Source organism: Lynx rufus, unplaced genomic scaffold, assembly GCF_022079265.1.
Source record: "Lynx rufus isolate CCGP_SWC_20201006 ecotype Redwood Valley unplaced genomic scaffold, mLynRuf1.p SCAF_4, whole genome shotgun sequence".
NCBI lineage: Eukaryota > Metazoa > Chordata > Mammalia > Carnivora > Felidae > Lynx > Lynx rufus.
The window spans coordinates 157,720,001-157,732,083 of record NW_025814856.1 but is presented as its reverse complement, the minus strand read 5'-3'; the positions used below and the strand labels follow the sequence as shown (position 1 = coordinate 157,732,083).

The window sequence follows — 12,083 nt, the reverse complement described above, 5'->3', positions numbered from 1 at the left end:
ACCTTCATATCCTTTCTTTCAGACCTTAGAGACTTGTACATGGGACTTTATCCTGGGATCAGTCTTTGAGATAGAGGTACTGTATATTTTTTCCCAAAAAATTCTTGTGTAAATTCACTATGCAAATAGAAGTTCACCAAGCTTGGGATATTTGCCTTACAGATAAATGGGGAACATATTCTGTAAAACAGATCTTTGGATGGGAAGATCTATATCAGGTGATGGGGAGTTAAAAGAGCAAAAAGGATGAAGAGGGGACCGAGAGAAGAGAAGCAAAATAGAAAAAGGAAAAGAGGATGGAGAATGAAGAAGAAAAGGCAAGGAGCATGGGAAGCCTGGCAGGGAATTCTGATTATCAACAGTACATCCCAAAGTAGGGTTCCTAGTGAAAAATCAGTGAGTGTGTTATTACCTGCAATCCAAAGCCATGTCATTGTATGTGTATAGAATGTGATATCTAGGTGCAACCGTTCTGTATCTTCTGGATATATGTAAAACTTAATAATGGAAAAATTGGAAGTTCGTTTTGATTCTGCCAAGAAAGTCCAAAGAGATCTGGAATAAGAGAACTGTATCAATGAGGAAGAATTTGAGAAAAGTTGGAGAAAGAGAAAATGTTAAGTCTCTAGTAGCTGTTAAATACCAGGATTGAAAAGCTACACTGGAGAACACCTGACTGGCTTAGTGGGTAGGGTATGTGCCTCTTTTTCTCAGGGTCATCAGTTCAGGCTTCATGTTGGGTGTAAGTTTACTTAAAAAAAAAAGAAGGAAAGAAAAAGAAAACCTACTCTGTTCTTCTGATGAAATGGAGGAGGACATCCATAAATGACTTCTCAGTGGTTATCCCCAATTCTTAGGGTGGGGTTGAGGGTGGTCTACAGTCTTTGGATGGGGTGTAGCAAGCATAGAGAAGCCTTCCCATGGGCATATATCGTGATCTTGCCTTCGCTTCCTGCACTGTATGTCCTCTTAACATCATGGCCTTAACAGCATCATGTCTACACATTTCCTTCTTAAAAATGTTATTAGAGGGGCGCCTGGGTGGCTCAGTCGGTTAAGTGTCCGACTTCGGCCTAGGTCATGATCTCGTGGTTCACGAGTTCGAGCCCCGTGTCGGGCTCTGTGCTGACAGCTCGAGCCTGGAGCCTGCTTCCGATTCTGTGTCTGCCTCTCTCTCTGACCCTACCCCCATTCACGCTGTCTCTCTCTGTCTCAAAAATAAATAAACGTTAAAAAAAAATAAAAAAAAATGTTATTAGATTCCCCTTTTGTTGCGTGGGTTCGGGGAAGTGTACTCTCCTGCTTCTCCTTAGTTATGCTCCTGATTTCTAACCCCTGGGAAGGTAAGAAGTATGTGGGACATTCTTTTCAAAAGCTGCAACCTGGGCCACAGTGTTTCTTATTGTTGGGCTCCATCTGCATAGCAGTTAATTCAAATAATAGAAGTTAATAAACTGCTCTGATGACAGAACTTTAGCTGAATATGAAGAGATCTGGGGACAAAGAGTAAGCTTATCTTAGCGATTGAATCCAATTAGACTTGCCTCAGAATTCAGTGGTTAAAGCTTTTGTGATTCCAATCACTCTCATCTGGCATCTTCCCAAGACTGACACTATCCCTCATTCAGCTCTCTGTTGAGTTATCTTCTCCCTGACAACCTACATCACTCCTTCCCCTTATTTGGTTTTATTTTCTTTTCACCTCTTATCATTACTTTAAATTTATTATATATTTGGTTACTTATTACCTGTGACCTTCATTATATTGTTAGCTCCACGCAGGGAAGAATTTGTCTTGTTCACTGCTCTATGTTGGGTACCTAAAATAGCACCTGGTACATGGTTGACGTTTGATAACTCTTTATTAAAGGAAGAAAAGCACCTGGCTACTCTTTACCAAGGTTCTAGGAGATCCTTTTTTTACTTAGTATGTCCTTTGATTCCAGATTTAAAAACATATACACACACAGTATGATTTTATTTTATTTATTTTTTTAGAGCATGCGCACAAGAGGGTGGGAGTGGAGAGGGGCAGAGGGAGAGAAAGACTCTTAAGCAGCCTCCAAACTCAGTGCAGAGCTCCACACAGGGCCTGATCCCACAATCCTGGGATCATGACCTGAACCTAAATCAAGAGTCAGATGCTTAACTGACTGAGGCACCCAGGCATACCCCTCCCACCCCCCACAGTATATATCTCCAATAAAACTCATGGTTTTGGCTTTTCCTGTGTTCATCTCAGCACATCTTCAGTGTGATGTCTTTCTCCCTTTCTACCTCTATTGATGAATCCACCCAAAAGATACTCTCTGCTCTCAAGCTATTTCTAGCTGATTTATCCCTGTTCAGGTAATGTATCCCAAGATTTCAAAAATATTATTTAATTTTGTTCTTTTCTCTTATTTGAGCATACAATCAACCAACTTAGGTTCAGTGAACTGTGGATTGAAGCTAAAAGATGCCCCATTCTTACCATGCCTAATGATAACCAACTTTGTTTTGTTTGATTACATTTATGAGACTTACACTTTTTTTCTTAAGTTTATTTATTTTCAGAGAGAAAGAGAGTGTGAATATGAGTGGGGAGGGGCAGAAAGAGAGGGAGAGAAAGAGAATACAAGCAGGCTCCATGCTATCAGCGTGGAATCTGATGTGGGGCTTTATCCCATGAACAGTGAGATCATGACCTGAGCTGAAATCAAGAGTCAGACACTCAACTGACGGAGACACCCAGGTGCCCCTGAGACTTATACTTAAAAAAAAAAAACACAGGCATCATTACTTTTCATGTTCAATTTTCACTTTTTATTATTTTTCATTAAGATACTTAAATAATAGCACAGACAAAACTGAATATTTAGGTGGCAGGGGATGCCATATGTGATACTTGAAATGTTCATAGATGAGCAAATATATGAATTCAGCAGTGTGAAAGGTGAATTAGGTATGCCAGCATAGAATGTGCACAAGGTCGTGTACTACAAAAGTCTAAAGTACACAAGTCAAAGATCATCTGTTCTTTGCAGTTGGGGGTTCAAACCCAGGTACCACGAAGTAGGTGTGTGTCCTAGAGTAAGGGCTTCCTCTGTACCATCAGCAGAGAAATGAAAACCTCAAAAACAGCTATTCACAGGGTTGTTTAAAGAATCAAATGAGACAATGCCTGTGGGAAGCACGTGGTAAAGGTGTTATTGCTATGAGAGAGGCAAGGGACAAGGAAGAAGGACTATGTAATTTCCTGAGTCCTTAGGCACTGGAGGTGATGCATGGCCTTGGCTGAGTGGAAAAGCCAGGGAAGCTGGTCTTGCTGATAAAGAGATATAAAATACCTTTGGCTTTGGTATTGACGACAATGGAATCATAACTCTATTAGTGTTTCTTTGCCATAGTTTTTCATTTCTTCATAAATTTATGTAATATACAAAATTACAAATACTATGTGTGCGTGCATATGTATAATTACTATTTCATAACTAAACAGGTCCTCAGTGTTTCATTTTGGTTTCAGTTAATATCTTTCTGTAGTGACCATGGCCATGATTCCTTCATCAGTGGGTCCCCCTCCCGCTCAGGAATGTACGTTTAGATTTTGAGTCCCCTGTTATATGTGGGCAAACTGAGGCCCTGAGAGAAGATGCTCTGAGGATTATTCTTAAGCAGGAGAGTGAACCCCACTCAATATCTTGATGCTCGGGTCCTGGTGATTCCTATTTTTTAAAAGAAATGTTTTTACTACTTCAGCATTTCTCTGTTTTGGACCCTGTTTTTCCCTCCAGGGTGACCAGAGACAGGGAGATCTCTTAACCCACTGTTTTTGCTCCTCTACTGCCTGTGTCTAAAACATCTGGTGCCCAGCTCCTTGTCCTCACTCTCTCTTCTCCTCACCGCCCCCCCCCTCCCCGCAGAGCCCAGATCCTAGGACTATTGGGGCACACTGAGCTCTATGCCCACAGGAGACAGGAGAGAGTGAGAGAGAATAGTCAGGGTTCCCCAGGAGGCTCCTGTGGACTCATAGTAGCCTGCCTTTTCCCTCAAGCTCACGTTTCCCAAACTGAGTATGATGCTGGGATGTGCCCAAGTGTCCAGCGGAGACAGCTGCTCCTTGGGAACCACTATCGTGCTCCTATTCAACCCTGCAGGAGCACACCATCAGCGTGTGTGAGAAGGGCTGGAGGCTTCCACCTTTCCCAGTGCCTTTTGGTTTCAGATCTAACACCAGTAGTGCCTAAAGAGCAGGAGGAAGGGGATATGGAGAAAGGGTCCCAGGTAAGGTGGAGTGTTTCCGTCCTGGTGTTGTGTTATCTTCATTTACTGCAGACTGCCCCAGAGATCCTAGGTTTGGAAACTGTGCCTACAGAGAGTTTGAGGGGGACCTCTTGGCTCCATTCAACCCATTTCACTTACCTTGTTGTCCCCTGTGTGCCACCCACCACTGCCGAATCTTGCGTCTGGACCTGGGTGGCAGGATGAGACCTACCACTGGTAAGAACCCTACCTTTCCCTCAGCCTCTTTCATGCTCCTTTCATTGCCATCACAGCATTTGTCACGGGTTGTCATTTAAAACTTATTTATTGTCTGTTTTTTTCAACTTGGCTGTAAGGCCTGGAACTATTTTGTTCGCCACCATATCCCTTGAACACCAACAGTATCTGACACTGTCAATCATATTTTTCTGAGTGAATGAGTGCATGAATGAATGATTTGAGTTTCCTGTGTCCTCTTGCACACTGGGCTATTGCTGATTTCAGTGCAGCAATGAATCCCATGACAGGACCCCATTCCCTGCCTTGGCCTCATTCTGTTCTCCCTCTTGGGGAAGACCTAGGGGTCTTCTTCCAACGCCACTCCTTCTGCCCCACCCTAAGAGATCCGGATTCAAGGGAAGCTCTGTCTAGGTTCCTTCTTGATGCATCTCTGTCTTCTTTTTGAGCCTTTAATTCTTGCTGCCAGCCGGTCTGGCCCCAGTGTCACCTGCCCTTGCAAAAGCCTGTGAACCATAAGGCGATATTCAGTGACTTTCTCTGCTTGCCCCTCTGTCCCATTCCTCACCCCTGCTCTTTCATTCCCTCCAGAAGCTCGGCATGTCCCATGACACTGGTGACCAAAACCACTGGTACAAACAATCATGGTGATGGTATGCTAACCCCTCTGAATTCCAAGTTGTTAAAGAAAGAGTTATTTCCAGGGTGGGAAAGTTGTTTCAAAGGTCAAAAAGCATGGGGCACCTGGGTGGCTCAGTCGATTAAGCATCCCACTCTTGATTTCAGCTCAGGTCATAATCTCATGGTTCATGAGTTCAAGCCCCATGTCAGTCTCTGTGCTGACAGTGTGGCACTTGCTTGGGATTCTCTTGTATCCCTCTCTCCCTGCCTCTCTCTTGCCCTTCCTCAAAAACAAACAAACAAACAAACAAACAAACAAACAAATATTTAAAAAGTCAAAAAGCATAGGAATAATTCAGTCAGAAGAACTGGGAGGGTTGATGTGGAGAGACAGTAAGATGCATAACAAGGCAGGGGGGATTTCAAACAGGTTTCATGTCTCTGGGGGGTTATTATACAGAGACAGGTGAGCTCTCTACTAGGTGACACTGTAAAAGAAATCTGAACAGCAAAACCTACAGCACGAAGAATTTGGATAGGGATGAACAGGATCTCTTACCAGAGAGAATCTTTACCATAAATGTGTGAGGGAAACTGAGAACATACCAGGGAGTCCAGACAATTGAGTACAGGTAATGTGTGGCCCAGTCCAAAGCATGTGCTGCATAGCCAACCAAAGCCTTGGCCAGCCAACTTTGTGAAGGTTAAAGCTGCCATTGGCCTGTTTTGATGGGACACTGCATTGTCTTCTGATTGGAGAAACCAGGAGGATGTGAGACCCCTAGGCCTGAGAAAAGATGTATTCTGTAGCAAGGGAGGGAGCAGGATGCTCCAAGGGGTATTGCAGAGGCTGCACTGAGGAAAATCTGCTCTGCAGCAGACCCTGATGTAGAGGAAAGCTAGTTCTATGTTCAAGTTGAACCTTACCTATGTCAGTTTTGCCTGTGTTAAACAATCAGTTTTGACAAATAAGAACTTGAGATGTAATATTATTCAATAAGTACATCAGATCCTAAAACATACTCCGGGGGGCCTGTCCTGAGCTGTGGGCCAGATGGCTGAGTTGGACTTGGGGAGGAATGGTGGCTCAGAGTCTGGAAGCAACATGAGGGAGATGGTAGTCCATCATGGACAAAGGGGAGGGTACCAAGTTATCCAAGCTGAGTGGGGAGGCAAGATCTTGAACAGGAAGGGAAAATTCTGAGGTGAAATGTCCAGTAGGCTGGAGAGGGGTTGGTGGGAGGAAGGCAAGAGGGGTTTGGAGGAAGGTGTAGTAATGGGGGCTGTGCTGGAGGCCTGTTTGTGAAGGACACTGCACTGAATGGAGTGTTCCTGACTTCAGAGTCACCTCTGAATCAACGTTTTCATCCCTGATTGCAGGACTTCAAATGTTTTAGACTGTGGAACTGCAGGATGCTATGTCACAGACATCTGTCAGGTAAGGAATATGTTGCCCTTCAGGTGGCAGTGATGGTGAATAAACCATAATAGGCCCATGGGTTGAATTTCTCATTCTTGCTCAGGCATTTATAACACCCGCAGAGTATGAGCCATGTCAATATGGGAGTGCATAGGGAGAGATCACAATCAGGAAGGTTGTGGTGGAGGAGCAACCCCCCTGTCTTTCAATGAGAGACATTGAAGCCCAACCCCCCTGTCTCTCAATGAGAGATGGAATATTGAGGGCTGAACCTCTGACTGGTCCTGTGGTAGCGTTAGAGATCACGTTCAATCCTTTCTGCGGGGAAAGGACACCCTCCCTGTCTCCTACTCATCACTGCTAGTCAACAGCTGATCATGGGAACTTACTCTTTAATATATTGCTTAATTTACCATTTACTAAATACTTTCTCCATTTGCAAATGTAAGTAATAGGCTTTGGATTCTGTGTCCAGAAATTGATAGGGCACTGTGTTCAGAAATTTTGTAGATTCCATGGATTTGACATTGTGGTTAAACAAATAGGTACTTGAGTCAAAAAACCCTGGGTTCAAATCCCAGATGTACGTTTATTAACTTGGGACTTGGGACTGAGATCCTTAAACATCCTGAGCCTCAGTTTTTATCACCTGTGATGTGGAGATAGCCACTGTCTCACAGCCTGGTTGCAGCACAGAAACCAGTGCATGGTGGCACTCAGTGAGTGGGGTCTCCCCATTCACCACTCCATGTCCACAATTCTGTGTCAAAATGCTTTGACAACTGAAAGTTCTTTCTAATCTTGTGTATATGCTTGCCTTAGAAGATAAGAGAAGGAGTAGATGTTGTTGTTGGTGTTTAAAAGAGTTTTTCCCGATCACTGATCTGAACTTACCAGTGTGAGGCTCTTTGTAGCCTCTATCTGTTCTGTTAGGTGTGAATATTTATGTATTTTGCTGGAGAAATAGTATTGTACAGTATTTGGTCACAGGGTGCTGCCTAGACCCTCTGGGAGTGGATTCTGAAACACACCTGGTCACATCTTCCTTTTTCTGATAAGAAATTGGCAGGTCATGATTGCCTCATTGCTGTCTGTTAAAGCCCACAATGCACATGCACGAGTAATCATTAAAGAACATGCATTTCCATTTGTCAAACTTTTCTTCTCAGGACTTGGAATGAAAACTCGATAGAGGTACTCATTGATTTGTTTAGCTAAGATATACTAAGAACGTACATTGTGTAAGACATGTTGCTGGGTATTGGGAGGACTATGAAGATGACAAGAGAGCCCTGCCACTGAGAAACAGGTGTTTGGAAGAAGGCCGGCACAAGAATAACTATAATGCAAGGGAGACAGGCTAACTTCCACAGGTGGGAATTCCAGGAAGAGTGAGTTCACATCTGAATGGGGGATGAAACTTCATAAAGGAGGGATATTTGAGACAGTCCCTGAAGGGGACTTCATTCTTTAACTCAAGGGGGTTGGTAAGAATTTGTCAGGCAATGATGGCAGGACAGGGTATTCCAAGCATAGAGAACAATAAGGAAGAATTTGTGAAAGCAGGGTGGAATTAACATTTGGAGAATAGCCAGTGGTCCAATCTGGTGGTAGTGTGAAGTGTGTGGCAAGAAAGAGGTAAGGGTGAGGTTGGAGGGGTAGGTGGGTAGAGCTGTGTAAGGCTAGGATAGCCAGGAGGAGTATGTGCCTGACTTAGCAGATAAGAGAAGGAATAGATGTTGTTGTTGGTTTTAAAAAAGTTTCTTCTGATCACTGAAGTAATATGCATCTAAAGGAAAATAATTTGGAAAACAAACAAGATGAAGATTGGTATAGATATAGATACACATTGAACTGTCTATAATCCACACCCAAGATCGCCCGTTAGTGATTTAAAATACATCCTTCTAGCCTTTTACTGTATGGATACAAGGTAGATGGCTAACTAGTTTGATTAATTGATCTTGAGAGTAATGTATAAATGAAATCACATTGCCTTAGATTTTTACAAAAAGAGCCTGTGGACATAATACCATAGAAACATAAATATAACAGTAGTATGTGGGTAGGTCAGATACAGAGAAATCTATAAATGAGAAAGCCATGGGGCGCCTGGGTGGCTCACGTCAGTTAAGTGTCTGACTCTTGATTTTGACTCTGGTCATGATCTCACAGTTCATGAGAGTAAGCCCTGTGTTGGTCTCTGTGCTGACAGTGCAAAGCCTGCTTGGGATTCTCTCCCTCTCTGTCCGTCCCCCACTTGTGCATGCGGTCTCTCTTTCTCACAATACATAAATAAACATTAAAAAAAGGGGAAGCCATTAAGAATGCTGTTGCAGTGATTAAGAGGAAACAAGTTCTTGAACTTGGGGGCTGCAGGAAAAAGAAAGGGGGAGTGCAGATTAAAAAAATACTTCTAAGGATGGCAGTTCAAGTGGTTTAGAAGAAGGTAGGGAAAACCAGAGATCCCTTCCAGATGACAAGCCTGGATGACTGGGGGATTGCAGAATGATGAACATGATCTGGGCTTTGGGGAAGGGGAGGATTATGTGTGTATTTTTATACATAGTATGTTGTGGTGGTTAGCAGACAATCAGAGATGTGGGTTGAGAATAAGAATGCAGATTTGAGATTCATTTATATTTTCAAGATTGTTCTAGTTAAGGAAGAAGAGAGATTTCTGAAGGAGGAAATAGATGAGAGAAGAACACAAAGAGCAATGGTGTAATGTCTACATTTAGAAAGACCAGGAACCAGACAAGAAAAAGTCAGAATTGTTGGAGAACTTGGAGTGGGCAGTCCTTGTAGTCAAGGGTGGAAGTAGTTTCAAAAATGGGTTATTCATAGCCTGAAATGTCACAGAGACCACAAGGAAGATGAGATTGAGCACAAAAGATGAAGTCAAATATAAGGTTCCTAGCACAGTTCCAAGCACATGGAAAGAACTCCACTCATAACAAGTATTATTACAAGGAAATGACCGTTAAATATGGTAGTTTTTTTACATTGATAAATAATTTTATTTTATTTTTTATTTTTTGTTTTTTGGGTTTCTTTTATATGAAATTTATTGTCAAACTGGTTTCTATACAACACCCAGTGCTCATCCCAACAGGTGCCCCCCTCAATGCCCATCACCCACTTTCCCCTCCCTCCCACCTCTCCATCAACCCTCAGGTTATTCTCAGTTTTTAAGAGTCTCTTATGGTTTGCCTCCTTCCCTCTCTGTAACTTTTTTCCCCGTTCCCCTCCCCCATGGTCTTCTGTTAAGTTTCTCAAGATCCACATAAGAGTGAAAACATATGGTATCTGTCTTTCTCTGTATGACTTATTTCACTTAGCATAACACTCTCCAGTTCCATCCACATTTCTACAAAAAGCCATATTTCATTCTTTCTCATTGCCAAGTAGTATTCCATTGTATATATAAACCACAACTTCTTTATCCATTCATCAGTTCATAGACATTTAGGCTCTTTCCATAATTTGGCTATTGTTGAAAGTGCTGCCATAAACATTGGGGTACAAGTGCCCCTATGCATCAGCACTCCTGTATCCCTTGGGTAAATTCCTAGCAGTGCTATTGGCTGGGTCATAGGGTAGATCTATTGTTAATTTTTTGAGGAACCTCCACACTGTTTTCCAGAGCAACTGCACCAGTTTGCATTCCCACCAGCAGTGCAAGAGGGTTCCCATTTCTCCACATCCTCTCTAACATCTATAGTCTCCTGATTTGTTCATTTTAGCCACTCTGACTGGCGTGAGGTGATATCTCAGTGTGGTTTTGATTTGTATTTCCCTGATGAGGAGTGATGTTGAGCATCTTTTCATGTGCCTGTTGGCCATCTGGATGTCTTCTTTATAGAAGTGTCTATTCATGTCTTCTGCCCATTTCTTCACTGGATTATTTGTTTTTTGGGTGTGGAGTTTGGTGGGTTCTTTATAGATTTTGGATATTGGCCCTTTGTCTGATATGTCATTTGCAAATATCTTTTCCCATTCCATTGGTTGCCTTTTAGTTTTGTTGATTGTTTCCTTTGCAGTGCAGAAGCTTTTTATCTTCATGAGGTCCCAATAGTTCATTTTAGCTTTTAATTCCCTTGCCTTTGGAGATGTGTCAAGTGAGGAATTGCTGCGGATGAGGTCAGAGAGGTTTTTTTCCTGCTTTCTCCTCCAGGGTTTTGATGGTTTCCTGTCTCACATTCAGGTCTTTCATCCATTTTGAGTTTATTTTTGTGTATGGTGTAAGAAAGTGGTCTAGTTTCATTCTTCTGCATGTTGCTGTTAAATATGGTAGTTAGGGAGTGTTTACAAGACCCACCAAAAGTCTTACACAGAGTTGGAGTTTAACAAATGTGTTGAATGGAATGATGACTGATGGAATACAATAGAGGAAGAGTGTAGGAGTTTGATAACACCTGTCCAACTCCTACTTAATAGAACTTGTTAAGAATACTACTTAATTAGAACTTGTTAGTTCTTGCCCGTTGGGAATATATCTTCTGGACTCTGAGATTAACCATGCATGCTGGTTAGTATGCTTGAGGGGCCAGGTCAGCCATCAGGGAGCATAGTCAAGACAGGCATTGATGGCGACTTCCCACTAAGATTTCCTGGCTTCTCATAGGTAGTACAGAGAACTGGCATCAAGTGCGATGAGTAACTTCAGTGTGGTTAGGGGATTTGTACTGCTGGGATTGTCACACCTCCATGAGTTCCAGGTCCTACTGTTTGCATTCATCCTTTTGATATGTGTGCTGACAGTGCTGGAGAACCTGGCCATTATTACCCTCACATGCCTTGACTCCTGCCTCCACTCACCCATGTACTTCTTCCTCTGTAACTTCTCCCTCGTGGAGATGCTGGTCACCTCCACTGTGGTTCCTAGGATGCTGGCAGACCTGCTGTCCCTCAGAAGACCATTTCCCTAGCTGAGTGCCTGATCCAGTCTCTCTTTTACTTCTCTTTGGGTTCTACCAACTTTGTGATTCTCACAGTCACGGCCTTTGATCACTATATGGTCATCTGCCGCCCTCCGCACCACCCAACCATCATGAATGGTCCAGTGTGTACGAAGCTGGTGGCAGTCTGCTGGGTGGTTGGCTTTGTCTCTATCATCTCCCTGATCCTGCAGAAAACACGGCTCTGGTTATGTGGCCCTAATGTCATCGACCACCACTTTTGTGACTCTGCCCCACTTCTCAAGCTTTCCTGCTCTGACGCCTGCCACGTTGAGTGCATGGATTTCTTCCTGTCCTTGCTCTTCATGCTGGCCACCATGCTGCTGATCATAGTGTCCTATATCCTCATTGTGGCTGCAGTGCTGCACATCCCCTCTTTCTCTGGGCACCAGAAAGCCTTCTCCACCTGTGTCTCCCACCTCACTGTGGTGGTTCTGGGCCATGGTAGTGACATCTTCATCTATGTGAGGCCAGGCAAGGGCCACTTCACACACTTCAACAAAGTGGTGGCTCTGATGACTGTAGTGGTGACCCCTTTCCTGATCCTTTCATCTTCACCTTCCGGAATGAGAAGGTCAAGGAGGTCATTGGAGATATGA

General features: G+C 43.3%; 1 pseudogene; it reads left to right on the top strand.

Moving 5' to 3' along the window:
- Positions 1 to 12,083, top strand: part of LOC124523493 (olfactory receptor 2F1-like) — a 335,826-nt pseudogene extending 323,743 nt beyond the window's left edge.